The sequence below is a fragment of the Opisthocomus hoazin genome, chromosome 15, assembly GCF_030867145.1.
Source record: "Opisthocomus hoazin isolate bOpiHoa1 chromosome 15, bOpiHoa1.hap1, whole genome shotgun sequence".
Classification (NCBI taxonomy): Eukaryota; Metazoa; Chordata; class Aves; order Opisthocomiformes; family Opisthocomidae; genus Opisthocomus; species Opisthocomus hoazin.
Window position 1 is genome coordinate 23230671 of NC_134428.1, and position 15466 is coordinate 23246136.

Sequence of the window (15466 nt, forward strand, 5' to 3'; positions counted from 1 at the left end):
GGAGGGAAATCTTCCCGGGGAGGCTGATTTAATCGAGGAGTTATCGATGCGCACGGTTTTATACTTAGAAAAGTTGCGGCGGTCGGGCGCCTGGCGATCCCTGCCGTTGTCTGCACGTGAGAACGCTGACTTGATGGATTTTCTTTCTTTTATTCGGTGGCTGGCGGGGCAGGGGAAAAAAAAAAAAATGGATCGGAGCAGATAACCCGAGGAATCGCGGGGTTTGCACAGCTGGCAGAGCCCCTCGCTGCGACTTCCACCTCCCGCTCCCTTGCTCCCCCGGCAGATTTTGCCCCCCAAATCCTCCGCTGACGTTCATAAACAAACAGACCGGGGGATAACGGAGGAGCCTGGCGAGGGGGCTCGGAGCCTGCTGCTGGGGAGGGGGGGGACGGGGACCGTGTGCTTTTGTTTTAAAATAACGAAACAGCGATGATTGAAAACATATGAATAGGATGCAATGCAGAGCGGGTGTGTTACGGGGGGGGGGGAAGAGCTGGAAAACTGCTTATACGACAGAAGCGGAGCTTGAATGAGTGTGGTGAGATGAAAGGCGAGGGGTCCGGCTGCGGGGCTGCGGGGGGGGGCCATTCCCAAAGGCAGAGGCATGATCTCGGGGTGGGGAAACTCAACGGGGAAAAAAAACCAACCCCCAAACCCTGAAGTACGTGATTATATCCCATCCAACTTTGCCGGCTGCGGCGTTAATGGAGCTAATTGTACTGGGAAAATAATAAAACCAGAGGAAAATACGCCTGTGCGTGGAAGGGTGGGGGGCAGGGAGATGTGCGGAGAGCTGAAGCAGGTCCCGAAACCCCGTCGTCCCCCCCAAAATCACCACCGAGGTGGGGGGTGGCTCCAAACGTGGCCGGGTTGTGTTTGTTTGGGCGGAAAGAAAGATGGAGCAACCGGCCCGGGGAGGGCCGTCATCCCCGGGGACCAGTGCCGAAACCTCGCCGGCGGTGCCCTTCGCTGCCTGCCCTTCGCTGCCTGCCCTGCCTGGCCTTGCTTTTGTGTTTGTTTGCTTCCAAGGGGAGCGGGGGGGGGGGGAGAAGGGGGCCGGGGGGGGCCGCGAAGGCGGGGAGAAGCCGTGAGGGCGGAGAGCCGATTGAAATTGGACTTAATGGATTCCCAGGGCAGCTCTTTTAGATGAAAGTCAAAATAAGAGCCAAAGTGAATCTCAGCAGACCTGTCTGTTGCATTAGAGATGCAGCCTTCCTCTCCCTCCCTCCCTCCCTCCTTTTTTTCTTTAAAAGAGAGGGGGGAAAAAAGTCTTCTCCGTGCAGAAGACGGCGTGGAGTTTCTCGTTCCCATAATGAGAGCTCTAATTGAAGAACTTGCAGCCTCTTGGGAGAGTCTTTACTGATCGCTGCTTTTGTTATTCAAGCTGCGCTCGGTTTTCTTGGGTTTTTGGGGGGGCTGGCGCGAGTCCGGCTGTGCCGGGGTCGGGGTGCGATGCTGCGTCCCCCCGCGATGCTGCCGGCAGGTAGAGTCCCTGGTCCCCCCGGGGAGGCTGTGCCGGGCTCCGGGAGGAGGCGAGCGGCCGAAAGCCCCGGGGAGCCGGCGCGGTGAGACCCTGGGGCCGGCTGCGGGTGGCTCTCGGCCTCGCAGGACCCCGGATCCTGCCCGGCGTGGCGAGCGGGCATGGCCGGCGGCGAGGGTGCCGTGGGGTGCCAGAAGCCGGCGTGGGGCAGTGGGCACAGTGCGACCCCGCTGTCACGGCTCTCCTGGCACACAGGGGTCCGAGGTGTCACCTGGAGGGGACAGGCGTCGTGCCAAAGCCACGTGGGTCCTCTGCCCGCCCAGGGTACGGGGTGGGTCGTGGCCACCGAGCCGGCAGAACCTGTGCCGGGCAGGGAAGATGAGGTTCCCCCCTCTCCTGCCTTTTCCGTTGCCCAGCAATTCGGGATGGGGACAGGCAGGGGCACCAGCAGCTGGGGCTCCCCCACGGGGGTCTCATTAGCCCCACTCCCCCTCCCACACCCCCTAGGGTGGCCAGTGTCTCTGTGGCCGCGGGGAGGTGGTGGCTGTCCCCAAGCCCCGTGTCCCCACATGGTCCCACGGTGATGCCGCACGTGGCTGGTTTGATGCAGCCGAAAGCTCCTGGGGCGCAGGTCCCTATTGCCCCCATGTCCCTCTCCCAGCCCTGGGCACCATTTGCAGCTACGCTTGAGCTCTGCGTGGGTGAAAACAAGAGCCATGAGCCCTGGGGATGCTCTCGGTGGCATTTGGTGGCTGCAGGGCTGAGACTGGCCAGGGAGGAGGAGGTGTGAGCAGGATGGGGGTCCACCAGCCCATCGGCTTAGCACGGAGGCAAAGCAGTTAACCTGGACATCTGATCTCCCCGAGAATTGTGTATTGACCCTGACAGCGATGCATCAGGAGCGACAGACTCTCCATCATCGATCCCTCTCCTCCCATCACCAGGTGTCAACAGCAACGGTCACGGAGCCGGCTTTAATTTCAGGCCCTTGGCTCCAGCACGGAACACTCAGCCGTGGTCCCGAGGTGCTGCCAGGCTTCGGAAGCACCTCCGCGGGCAGGTTGCCGTCCGTGTTTTGTGGCAGGGATGGCACTTGCCCAGGGTGGGCAGCTGAGCTGGGGCTGGGGCTCGCGGAGGACCCCGGAGCCCTGGCTCCCAGGGCCATCGGGCAGGGTGGCCTCCTGAGGTGGCATCGCCAGGGGGCACCTGGTGCTCCTGCTTCGCTGGTCTTTGCTAGGAAAACCCTCTGGTCTGGTCCCCCCACGCCATCGGTGCTGAGCAGCCGAGGATGCTCCCGGGCTGGGGAGTCCTGGTCCTTCCGCAGCCTTCGCTGGGAGACCTGGGCTGGTTGGGATGCCTCTTGCCCTCCTCACCTCCAAAATGGCCACGGCCCAGTGTGGTGGGCTGATGGCCACGCGTGTGTGTGCCACCCCACGGAGACCGGGTGGGGAAGGTGGTGTTTTTCTCGGGTGCCTTGATTTTTGGGCAGGACGAAGCCGCTGGCGGGGGCCGGCTGGCACGCCGCCTCTCCTCCTTCTTCCCAGCATCTTGAGATTTCCGAGACGCACGCAGCCAAGCCGAGACTGAAAAAGCTGCTTGTGGTTCAAGAGCATCTCCTCGACGGAGGAGAGAGGAAAGCTTTTCATTCCTCCCTTTCTTTGGGAGCTAGCCGAGCTCCCGTCACCGGTGCAGGGGCTCTTCCCACTCCCCCCTGCAAGGGAACGTTAAAAGCCAGGGGCAGCGGATATCTTGACACCCCGTCAATCCGAGCCTTTTACAGCAGCAGTCTCTGAAGGCTGGCACTCTGCTGCACAGAAGAAAACAAGTGAGAAGAGGGGGGGAGGCGCGAGCAAGCCTTCGCAGCCGGCAATCGATAATTGTAGTGTCAGTCACTGCCTCGGAAGTTCCCGCATCCCCACGGAAGGGTGAGCAGGGGAGGGCGAGAGCTCGGCTCGGCCCCACGCAGCACCCAGCACGGGGCAGGGAGCGATGGCGGAGGGCGAGAGCCCAGCCCCGAGCAGCCTCCCGCTGCATTACTCACCGCTTGATGTAGCTTGAACCTTTCAACTCCCTCCCCTTGGGGATGGAGCGGGCTGGGCAGAAGGTGTCAACAGAGCAAGGGGAAAACGCTCCGCTTTCTTTGGCTTGAGGGGTTTTTTTTTTCCCCTTTCTATTTTTTCCCTTCCCCACCCCGCTCTATGTGCATTTTGGGCTTTAATATTCTCCAAAAAAATAGAAAAGAAACCTAAAAAAGAACCCCAGCCCAGCTCCCCCTCGTGTGTGTCTCCGTCTTAGCAAAAGCCGAGGCAAAAGATCAAGGAATTCTGCCTTTTGTGCAGCTTTCAAGACCAAAGATGTGCCGGTGAAAAGGGGAGGCTCAGAGTACCAGGCACACACAAGTGTTAAAGGAGAGGCTTCCCTTTTGTCTCCAAGGCGATCAGCCGGCAAAGGGATCCACAAATTAATTAAAAATTGCTCTGTCTTGATTGAGTTATTCCCGCTCGCATCCCACCTGCCTATCAAAAGACTGGGAATGGCGTGAGGAAATTCCTGTTTCTTTCCCAAACAGCTCAGGCATGTGCTACGGAGCGTCTCGCTCGCCTTTCATCCCAGGCAGCAAAGGAAATAAAAAAAGGAAAGGCTGGCGCAGTATCCAAAGAGATCTCTCCCGGAGGATGCGTCCCTCTCTTCCCCCGTTAACAAATGCCGCGGTGTTTTGGCCGATTCGGAAGAGAAACGAACAGATTTGCCTGTCACGCGTGGGCCAAATGGCGGCTGTAACTCCACGAAGCTGATGGAGATCCATCGGAGATTAATTTGGCCCCGGGTCTGGCGCTTGCTCCGCGGGGAACAGCCTGGATCTCTGCCTTGGGTGAAACGAGAGGTATTGAAACGGGTTTGTTGTGGCTGCGCGATGCCCAAGCGGCAGAGCCGAGTGAAAATCCCGACTGGATGCATCCCTTGTGCCAAAGCGCCGTCAACACGCCTCGGTCTGTCAAGGCGGGCACGATCTCGACCGCGTTTACCACCGAGAACGTTGGAAGGGGGTGGGTTTATACGGAGGGGCTGCGCGGAAGGCTCCCTGTGTGCTTTGCTAGGAGGCTTGAACTCCGTCCCAGCGTCCTGCTGCGGGGAAGCCTTCCTCCCCTTCCGTTTCGGGGATTTCCACCCAAACCGAGCCTGCGCCAGCGCCAAGCTCAGCCCGAGCCCCGGAGAGCCCGGCTCCCCGTCGTGGGGGCTCGGGCTCCGTTCTGGTTTGGGGGAGCGTCGTCAGTCAGCGCCTCCGAGCTGGATTCGGGGGGTCGGTTTGCTGCTTTGCAGTCAGACCTTGCTTCCTCCGCTTTATTGTCATCTCCGCTCTTAGTCACCGCTCGATGCCTCACCAGGGGACACCGCTCCTGCTGCATTTATGGCAGCCGCTAAAATCGGTGCTCGGTGCTTCTGCTCCGGTGGGGAGGGACATGGAGCATCAGGGAGGCTCTGCCCAGCTCCATTACCGTCCTCGACGTCGTGTGGGGCGTGCAGAGGAGCTGCAGGGCAGGGCGGTCACTGGCTGCGTCCCCCGCGCCGGGGATGGACCTCCGGCTCCGCTGGGTCCCATCTGGCTCATGCTGGGAGGGGACACGGGAGCAGCGCTGGAAAGGAGCGGCGCCGACCACGTTCCCAGGTGGAGATGGCCAGCGCGTAAATGAAAATGAGATGCTCGATAAAGTAGGAAAGAATAATTAAAATCGTTCACGGCTGCTGGCTCGCAAAGGCGTGGGTGCTCGCTGATCCAGCGAGGCACGGCCGTCCCCTGCCAACACCGCGTCCTTCAGCTTGGGTAAACCCCCCGCGCCGCCTCGTCCTGCAGTAGCGTGTCCTTCGCCATGCCTGTCGCCGTATGATCTATGGAACACGGCTGGCCTCCTCGTCCCGCTGCCTCTCCCCGGGCCGGCGGCTGGATTCTCCGGAGGAGACCCGAGTCCTGTCGCAGCGTGTCCTTCACCGTGCCTGCTGCTGCTGCGCGGGGCTCGGATACCTTGTAATTCACTGTGACTGCTGTGGCAGGACCTGCACCGCGCTGCGCTGCGGCAGCCCTTCAGACCGCTTGGCTTTCGCGTCTGCTGCCTGGCTTCGGAGCAAGGGCTGGGTGGGAGAGGACGTGCGGTGGGGGTACGTGGAGGTGCCCCCGGCTCGGAGCTTGCTCCCCGGCTCCCGGCAGGCGCGGGGAGGGTGCCGAGCATCCCTGGGGCACGGTCCCATCCTCCGTCCTGGGTGGTTTGCAGGGGGAGGTCCCTGTGGGGAGGGGGTACCGGGGGTCAGATCCTACCCAGGCAGGGGAGAAATCCCCACCCCAGTGTGCCAGGGTGAGAAACGGCCCTTGGATGCGAGAAAAGCATCCTGCCTCTGCGTGGTTCTCGGCCAGCGTAATAAATGTCAAAAGCCCGGCACACTCCGAGGAGAAGGGGACGTCTGGCTGCCGAGCGCCGTCGTTCCGGGAGCTGATTTAGTTTGAAAACTTGAAGGGTTCTTCGCTGCTTCCCTCTTTGCTGGTTAACCCCATTCCTTTGCCTGTTAAATGGAAATGTGGCTGCTGTAATAAAGCTCTTCTGGAGGCTCCGCCGCCAACATTTGCCGTGCCGTCCTCCTCCCCGCGAGGTGCCGCGCCGGGCATCGCCATGCCGGGCATCGCTCCCTCTGCCCCCGATCCGGTGTAACCGCTCCGTGGGCAGAAGGCGGCTGCACCCGTGAGCTTTTGCTGCCGTGAGGAAGCGAGGGTCCCACGAGGGGCGAGGGTTTGCCGGCCGGGCGATGGAGATCCCCAGTGCTCACCGCTTCCCCTCCGCGCGCAGAGGAGCCGGGAGCTGCGGTGCCGCGGCTGTGCGCGGCGCGGGGTGCGGGCGACTGCGGCTCGGGCTGGAACCGGAGTCGGGGCTGGGTTTTTTCACGGGAGGCGATGCTGGAGCCTGCGGGAAGAGCGAGGATGAAGGAGAATATCCTCGGAGGGCTCCCGGGCTGGGAGAAGGGCGCATTAGGGGACCTAATATATACTTACAAATATCTGCAGGGTGGGCGTCAGGAGGATGGGGCCAGACTCTGTTCAGTGGTGCCCAGCGACAGGACAAGGGGCAATGGGCACAAACTGAAGCAGAGGAAGCTCCAGCTGAACCCGAGGAAGAACTTCTTCCCTCTGAGGGTGACGGAGCCCTGGCCCAGGCTGCCCAGGGAGGCTGTGGAGTCTCCTTCTCTGGAGATATTCCAGCCCTGCCTGGCCGCGGTGCTGTGCAGCCTGCTGTGGGTGACCCTGCTTGGGCAGGGGGTTGGGCTGGATGACCCACAGAGGTCCCTTCCAACCCCTGCCATGCTGGGATTCTGTGATTCGGCAGCGAGATGGGCGAGGGGGCAGATTTCGGAGCCGGTGCTTGCCGGCAGCGCGATGGTGTGCGGCGTTGCCGGAGGAGCTGCCAGCCTGCCGATGGGACCCCCGTTTTTCCAGAAGACGGGGGTTGGCATCGCCCGTTTCGCTCCCGCTCAAATCAGCAGCGCCGCCGCCGCTTCTGCTTGGGTTGGGGAAGGGGAAATTTGGCCCGGTGGCTTTTCTTCCTCCCGCCTCCCCCAGCTGCCTGGGCTACGTATGCGCAAACAGCTGTGAGAAGAGCAGAGATCGTTAGCTGGAAGGATCAGATGAGCTAGTTTCTTAAAAGGATTGTCTGATTCCTCTATTGATCAGCCTGATTTAAAAGGGGGAGTTGGGTCAGAGGGCATAAATTATCCTTGAAGGAGGGGTGAAGGCCTCAAAAGGCTGCGCTGCACTTAGCTGCAGTGCTGAGGAATGTGTCTCTCGGCAGGGACGTGCGTAGCCGAGCGCCGTGGCTGCCGGCCAAGCTGGGTCTCCTCTGCGCTGAACTGGGAACCGAGTCAAGGGAAGTGCATTGAAACTTGGTTAAAGAGCCAAACTGGTTTCTGCAGCCCCGGCCGGTGTGGCAGCCCCCCACCCCGGTTGGGGTCGTGGGGGGGAAGGGGTGCGATACGTGGCCCTGGGTGAAGTTTTGGGGTGCGGCGATGGGTTGGGGGAGCCGTGGGATTGCGCTGCCTACGAGCTCCGTCCCTCCTCGGGGAGAGGATGCTCTCGCCCCTCAGAGACCCACGACCTCTCCCTGGCTTTCCCCAGGCTCCCTGTGTGGTCTCCGGTGAGATGTCGAGCCGTGGGAGGTTTCTGCCTCCCCGGCTAGAAAACGAAGCTAATCTGCAACCTGACGTTGCTGCTTTCCCCGTCCTTGTGATCGCTGCCCGGGGCTCCTGCAGCTCCTGCCGCTGGAGTCACGGGACTCGCAGCCTCCGCTGCAACCCCCGCCGCCCTCCGCGACAACAGCCAGGGGAAAGAAGACGCCGTCGCCGTTGGTTGCGGAGGGTCCGGTTTGGGACACACGGCCTTGCCTGCGCCGGCTTGTTCTGCGGCAGCGTGGGTCCCCGCAGCCCCCGCAGAGCTCCGTGGGCAGCCGGGGCTGTAGGAGCGTGGTTACTGTTCACTCGAGCTCCCGTAGCACGCGGTGGCACGAGCCGATGGCCGTGGAGTCGCTGGGCAGCGGCGCGTTTGTATCTGTCGGGGTGCAGGGAGCACCCGTTTGCCCAACGCGAGCTCCTGGAGCTCTGTCTCAGCCACCGCCACCCGAACGTGGCATCTCCCCACGCCGAGCTCGGCGTGAGCTTCTTGCCGGTTCGGTGCCCGGTGGGGGTTTTGACCGGAGCAGGAGGGGCTCGAGCCCAGGGGGTTGTGTGCGGGTGGGAACCGCAGCCCTGCAAGGTGCGTGAAACCCAAGGCCAGCCCTGTGCGTCACGCTCCTGCTTTCCTCATCCCCATCCTCATCTTCATCCCCATCCTCATCCCCATCCTCATCCCCATCCTCATCCCCATCCTCATCCTCATCCCCATCCTCATCCCCATCCCCATCCTCATCCTCATCCTCATTCCCATCCCCATCCCCATCCTCATCCCCATCCTCATCCCCGTCCCCATCCTCATCCTCATCCTCATCCCCATCCCCATCCTCATCCCCATCCTCATCCCCAACCCTATCCTCATCCTCATCCCCATCCTCATCCTCATCCCCATCCTCATCCCCATCCCCATCCTCATCCTCATCCCCATCCTCATCCCCATCCCCATCCCCATTCTCATCCTCATCCCCATCCTCATCCCCATCCCCATCCTCATCCTCATCCCCATCCCCATCCTCATCCCCATCCTCATCCTCATCCTCATCCATGATGGTGGAGCCTCCTGCGCCCAGGTCAGCGTCCGTTTCTGCCTGCTCCTGGGGTTCCTGGCTCGTCCGCGCTGGCCGGAGATGGACCATGGGGCTCCGTGACGGGGTGGTGCCACCCCAGCAGGGTGTGAGCCGGGGCTGGGACAGGCTGGATGGTGAAGAGAAGCTGCAGGAGCGGTTGTGGGATGCTGCAGCACCCTCCGGTCGGGGTTTGCACCCATTCCAGCCCCGATGGGATTTGTCCCTCTTTTATTTCTGGCTGTGCTAAGATAAATTAATGCAAGAAATGTGGTTTCTGGAACATCGTCGGGGTGAATACGAGCAGAGCCCTTCCCGGGGGCTGGGGGCAGGCCCGGGGTGCCCCAGCGAGCGCTGGATTGGGGCATCAGCCCGGAGCAGCGCCGCGGGGGAGGCTGACACCATTGGTGTCCCCATGCTTGGGGACCTGTCCCAAAGGTGGGTCCATCTGCCCTTCCCCGGTCAGCGTCAGGCAGAGAGTTCGGACCCGGCACAAGTTCGTGCCGGGGTGGCGGGGGCTCGCGGCAGCCCCGCTCTCGCCGAGCAAGCGAGCGTCTCTTCGGAGCATCCACGCGGTGCTGGCATCCCGGCACGGCTGCGGCAGCGGCCACCGGCGAGCGGCGGCTGGGCCGGTGTTATCCTGGAAATGTCAGCCGACCGCCAGCCCGCCAGGACGCGGCGGGAGGCGGTGACTTGGCTTGCTGGCATTGGCTACCATTTTAGAGGAAATGTGGAGCGGCGGGTAATTATTTCTCTTTCTTAATTGAAATTTCAGCCTCAGTGGTTTGCGAGAGCGGGCGGGGGAAGGAGCACAGGCGAGCGTGACGGGAGCACGGGGCTCATCACGGGACGAGGGGGGACCGTGAGCACACCGAGCCCGCGGGGTGGCAAAGCACCTCACGGCTCACGCGGGGTCCGGCACCGCCGGGAAGGGATTCCCGCAGCCCGCGGCACGGCCTGTTGGTGGTTGTGAAATAAAACCAACCCCCAAACCGCAGCGATTTTAATTTTTTTTTTTTTAGGGGGGGAAGATGCTTTGTTGTTTCTTTATTCCTCTATTTCTGTTTTGCTTTGGATGGAGGGCCAATTAAATGAAATTACGCGCTGCAGTCTGGCACCCCGCGCCGGCTCGGAGCAATCAGGTGTAACGCAGCATGGCTGATGAGAGCCAATCAAGATGTATAAATGAGGTGTTGACATTCAAACAGCAGGTACCCGCGCCGCCCAGCCGCAGCCGCGCTCGCGGGCTGTCGAGCCGGTGCCACGGATGCGGGCGACCGGGCTGTGACGGGCGGCGGAAGGGCCGGCGCCCGACCGCCTCGGCTCCGAAGCGTTGCGTACGACGCCGTGACGGCGGGGACGCACCTGTGCCGGGGGCAGCGGGGGCATCCCCGCCGGGGTCGGTTTGCTGGCAGCCCTACGCCAGGTGCCATGGCGTCGATGCATCCCACCGCTGAGGAGATGCAGCAGCCGCGTCGCTCCAGACAGGGCAGTGAAGCGAAATGCTGCTGCTTTGGGGAAACTGAGGCACGGGGCAAGCTGGCAGACACGGGACCAATGCCAGCGCCCAGCTGGACCCTCTGGGCTTTGTATTTCCATTGCCAGGGTCAGTTTTGCCTCTGCAAGTCCCCGGGGCCGGACGGCAGCGGGACGCATCCGTCCCCATGCAGAGATCGCCATGGCCCGGGGACCGTGGATGGGGACGTCACCACGACCGCGGTGCTGGCGGGTGCGGTGCCAGCACCCTCCTCCAATTGTTTGTCACCCCGGGCTGTGGGTAGGGCTACAAAGATGATGAGGAGACTGGAGCATCTCTCCTACGAGGAGAGGCTGAGGGAGCTGGGCTTGTTCAGCCTGGAGAAGAGAAGGCTGCGAAGGGACCTAATAAATGCTTATAAATATCTGCAGGGTGGGGGTCAGGAGGACGGGGCCAGACTCTGTTCAGTGGTGCCCAGCAACAGGACAAGGGGCAACAGGCACAAACTGAAGCAGAGGAAGTTCCATCTGAACATGAGGAAGAACTTCTTCCCTCTGAGGGTGACGGAGCCCTGGCCCAGGCTGCCCAGGGAGGCTGTGGAGTCTCCTTCTCTGGAGATATTCCAGCCCCGCCTGGACGCGGTGCTGTGCAGCCTGCTGTGGGTGACCCTGCTTGGGCAGGGGGTTGGGCTGGGTGACCCACAGAGGGCCCTTCCAACCCCTGCCATGCTGGGATTCTGGGATTCTGTGATTCTGCCGTCGCCGTGGGACGCGGTCCCCTCGCTGGGAGGGGGTTGGGGGGCTGGTGGAACGGCAGCAGCGTGTGGCTCGGAGGAGCTCGGAGGCCGTCCAGGGCAGAGAAAGCGGCTCCGTGGTGAACAACCCCATCAGCGTTTCCTGTCTCACGATGGAGAAATCGCATCTGGTGAGAGGCTCTAAAAATAGGTGCCGGCAAACTTTTAACCACATTCACAGATGTGAAAGGTAAAGCCAGAGCAGCCCGGGGAGAGAAAACATCCCCGGCCGTGCCTCCCCGGCACGTTAACCCTCAGCACCGTTGGCCCCGGCGCGGCTACGGCACGGCCGGATCGGAGGGCAGCAACCCCCAGCCGGGCAGCCTCGCCGCGCCGCTCTCCTCCGCGTCCCCGTGACGCGCGCCGGGGAGGACATTAGGAGCAGGAGCACGTAGCGGCAGGCTCTGTCTAACAGCGCTGCCGCCTGACCCTGATTTGTAGCAGGGCTGAGCGGGGAGGTTTTGCTGTAGCGTTACGGCTCTTCCTCTGGTAATAGTCGGCGAGGCGTCGCGCACGCCGCGCTGCCGGCAGCACCGGCGAGGCCACGGTGGATGGGGTGGAAAGGAGAAGCCGCCGTAGCTGGGCCGCGACGCGCTTGCTTGCGAGGGGTGGAAGGGATAATGTGGGGATGCACAGTCCCATGGCACAAGTGGCATCACCACCGGCGTCGGTTCTCCCTGCCACGGCGGTGCTGGTGGCTGGCGTGGCGGTGGCGAGATGGGCGGGTGCTGCCTGTCGCTGTCCCCAGCAGCCCCGTGGCCCCGTGTCCGGCGGCTTGTCCCACATGCCACAGCCCTTGGGTCACGTCGCCAGGGCTGGAGTCATCTGGGGACAGCGGGCTGCCGGGTCCGCTCCCAGCCGAGGCGCTGGCTGCCCGATGGCACCCAAGGGACGTTGTCTCACCTCCTCAGTCTGGAGAGTGTGGACAGGACAAGGGTGACAAACTGCCAGAGCCCGTGTGTGCCGGCGCGGTGATCATGGCAAGGTCCCCGTGCACAGTCCCGGGACTGTGGTGATCTCTGCGTGGGGACGGATGCGTCCCGCTGCCGCTTGTCCCCGGGGACTTGCAGAGGCAGAACCTGGCAATGGGAACAGAAAACCCCAAGGGTCGAGCCAGGCCCCGGCGTTGTGCCCCGTGTCTGGAGGGCTGGTGGGGGGCATTCTGCCCACGGAGGGTGGGAGCAGCAGCCCTGTCCCTGTCGTGCCGTAGCCCCTGTGCCTGGGCAGGAGAGGGCGAGAAACCTGCAACCTCACAAACCTGGAAGGTTGACCGGGTCCGTCAGGAAGACGAAAGAGCCAGAGAGAGGGGACGATTCAAGAGAAGAAAGCAAGGTTCCTCGGGTTACCTTATGCGTGATGCCGGCAGCGTGCAGCCCTCAGCACCTCGGCGCGTGGCTCGGCGCCGGCGCATGGGAGGGCAGCACGGCTTTCTCTCTGGGATGGGGTCACCAGGAAGATCTGAGCAGTTGCTGTTTGTGCAGCGGCTGGGGGGAATCCATTGCATTCAGTCTGCCGTTGCCAGGCTGCTCCTCTCCTCCCGCCTGCAGCCGCTGCGTCCTCGCGGCTGGGCTCGGGGTGGTGGCTGGGATCGCCATCAGCCTTCACCTGCAGCCCCGGGGGGGGAAAAGCTGCCCCTCAGATCTTTATTGAGCTAAACCCCCCCCAGACCGACCCTCGAACAGGCGCGAGCTGCGCGGTGCCTCGCAGCCAAATGCCGGGGTGCCGGGGAGCAGCGCGGGTCCCCGAGGGTCTCCGCGGGCGCGAGCCAGCAGCGCCGGGATGGGTGTTTTGGCACGAGGCATCACCTTGCCGGTGGGAATAATAACCAGGAGGGGGAGGGGGCCAGGGCAGGCAGACAAGCAAATCCGTTTTATCAGACGCCGCATATTTTATGAAAGCACATTTCAGCTCTTCAGCCTTGGAAAGCTTTTCATACCCTTTAATTTTCTAATAAAAAGGAATTACGTTTGCTGAAAAGCCAGTAACAAGATTCACTGTCATTGTCTTTTGTACAGACCGTAATTCCTGGCTTTGGCTCCTGCCTGCAGCCCCGCTGTGTGGTCCTGGGTGCGGGTCCGGCATGCTGGCAGGGGGGCCCGAGGGGCCACGGCCGTGCCGGCGACGGGCAGGGCAGAGCTTTGCCGGCAGAAGCTCGTGGCGCGCACGCGGGGATGCCAGGGGTGAAGGCGAGCACCGCGTTCGGCTGCGGCCGCTGCCATGCCCCGTGGCACCATGCACCGAACGTGGCTCCCGGCGGGTTCTGAGGCGCGCCGAGTTGGGTGCCGATGGCTGTGCGTGCCGGTGAGCCGTGCTGGGGCAGTGCTGGGGCACCCAGACCCACAGGGCCATTCCCTAGCTCCTTCCAACGCGGGGAAAGCAATTTGTGACCCTGGGTGTGGAGGACGGGGTGCGGTCAGCAGCCGGGACTGGATCAGGCCCCGCCACTGTGCCTCCCCCGCCCCATCCTGCCCAGTTTCACACCGTCGAGGCGGTGCTGGTTCCCCATTCCCAGCTGTCCACCAGCAGGGAGGAGAGCTGCTGGGCCTCCCGTCGTCCCACCCATCACGTCGCCCATCGCTGGGTTTTAGTCCAGTGGGGAATTGGCTTTATCCTGGAGGGAACCGGCACGGTACCGTCTGGCACTGATCCCTCCTTTGAGCACAGGTAGCAAATCCGTGCGGATGCGGAGGTGAATCTTCCTCGCCCGCTGCTTGCGTCAGACGGGGTAAGGAGATGGGGTAAGGCTGGAGCAGGGACCTCGTGTCACCCAGCTCGACACTGCTGGCACCTCCTCGTTGGTGCAGGGGGGCCATCCCGGTCCTGTTCCCCCCTGGGGAAAGCTGTCCCCAAAGCCCCAGGGACCCGGCGGCTGCTCATGGGGTGGCTGGGAAGGGTGAGCACCGGCACAGGCTTGTTGCCTGGTGGCTTCATCTCGGCGAGGGGCATGCTGCTGTCACGGCAGGTGGGATGGCGCTTGGACCAAAAAATGGGGAATTTAATTACCCAGTCGCTGGGCTTGTAACCAAGAGCTCAGAGAGGGGACCTTAGAAATGCTTATAAATATCTGCAGGGTGGGGGTCAGGAGGACGGGGCCAGACTCTGTTCAGTGGTGCCCAGCGACAGGACAAGGGGCAACGGGCACAAACTGAAGCAGAGGAAGCTCCAGCTGAAGATGAGGAAGAACTTCTTCCCTCTGAGGGTGACGGAGCCCTGGCCCAGGCTGCCCAGGGAGGCTGTGGAGTCTGCTTCTCTGGACATATTCACAGAATCACAGAATCCCAGAAAGGTAGGGGTTGGAAGGGACCTCTGTGGGTCATCTAGTCCAGCCCTCCTGCAGGAGGTTCAATTAATCTTGAATTAATTAATTCAAGACCCGCCTGGACGCGGTGCTGTGCAGCCTGCTGTGGGTGACCCTGCTTGGGCAGGGGGTTGGGCTGGGTGACCCACAGAGGTCCCTGCCAACCCCTGCCATGCTGGGATTCTGTGATTCTGTGGTGTGAGACCACAGCAAGGCTGGTGGCTGGAGGACAGCTTTCCTGGTCTCTGGTGTGGATCGGGCTGGTTGTGGTCAGGCGTTGGACCAGGCTGCCCAGGGCGGTGGTGGAGTCCCCATCCCTGGAGGGGTTCAAAAAACGTGGAGATGTGGCACTTGGGGATGTGGTTTAGCAGGCGTGGTGGGGTTGGGGTGACGGTTGGACTTGATGATCTCAGAGGTCTTTTCCAACCCATGATGCTATGGTTACACGCGTGTCAGAGCGACTGGGCGTCCCTCCAGACGGCCAAGGACAACGAGCCCATGTCCCCAGGGTCTGCACTGGCACTGCGGTCCCAGCCGGAGAAGAGGGTCGGCTGGGCAGCCAGCGCTTCCCGGTGGTCCCCCGCCTGCCCCGGGCACCCCTCTTTCGGGGTGCAGCATCCAGCACCTTCTGGCAGCGCTGGCGGCATCGGGAGCCCTGCGCGGGCTGGCCGGCTCCCCGCCATCCTCCTGGGGTGCATCTCCCTCCGAGCGCTCAAGCCACAGCTCTGCCTTTGCCGCGCGGGATCCCGGCCGGCTGCCACGTGGCGCCGGAGCCACGATGCCGCAGCCACCGGCGCTCCGTGCCGCTCCGAGTTGCTCATTTGAAGTTTCAGCTCTCTGGCTGTTTTCGCGCAGGGGGGATGCAAAACCAGCCTGCAAACACCAATAAATATCTTCTCCATCCTCCCCCCCCCTCCAATTCTCATTTCCATTCTTACTTCCCAGCTGGTTTTGGGGGGGGAAACAGGTTTTCAAAGCTTTCCGTAAACGTGTGTAACAATAGGAAGCGTTGCCTTTTAGCCTGCGGCCGGCACAGTTTTAAATGAGGTCCCAGGTAGTCATGGTTACCTCTCCTCTTCAGTAAGAGATGACTTTTATTTCCTGCCTTTTGTATTTGCACATCTCAGATATACATTCTCCTAAACCG

General features: G+C 62.3%; 1 protein-coding gene across 3 annotated transcripts in view; it reads left to right on the plus strand.

Moving 5' to 3' along the window:
- The window catches only part of RAI1 (retinoic acid induced 1), an 85298-nt gene that overhangs the window by 39016 nt on the left and 30816 nt on the right, over nucleotides 1-15466 (plus strand). The window lies entirely within an intron of this gene.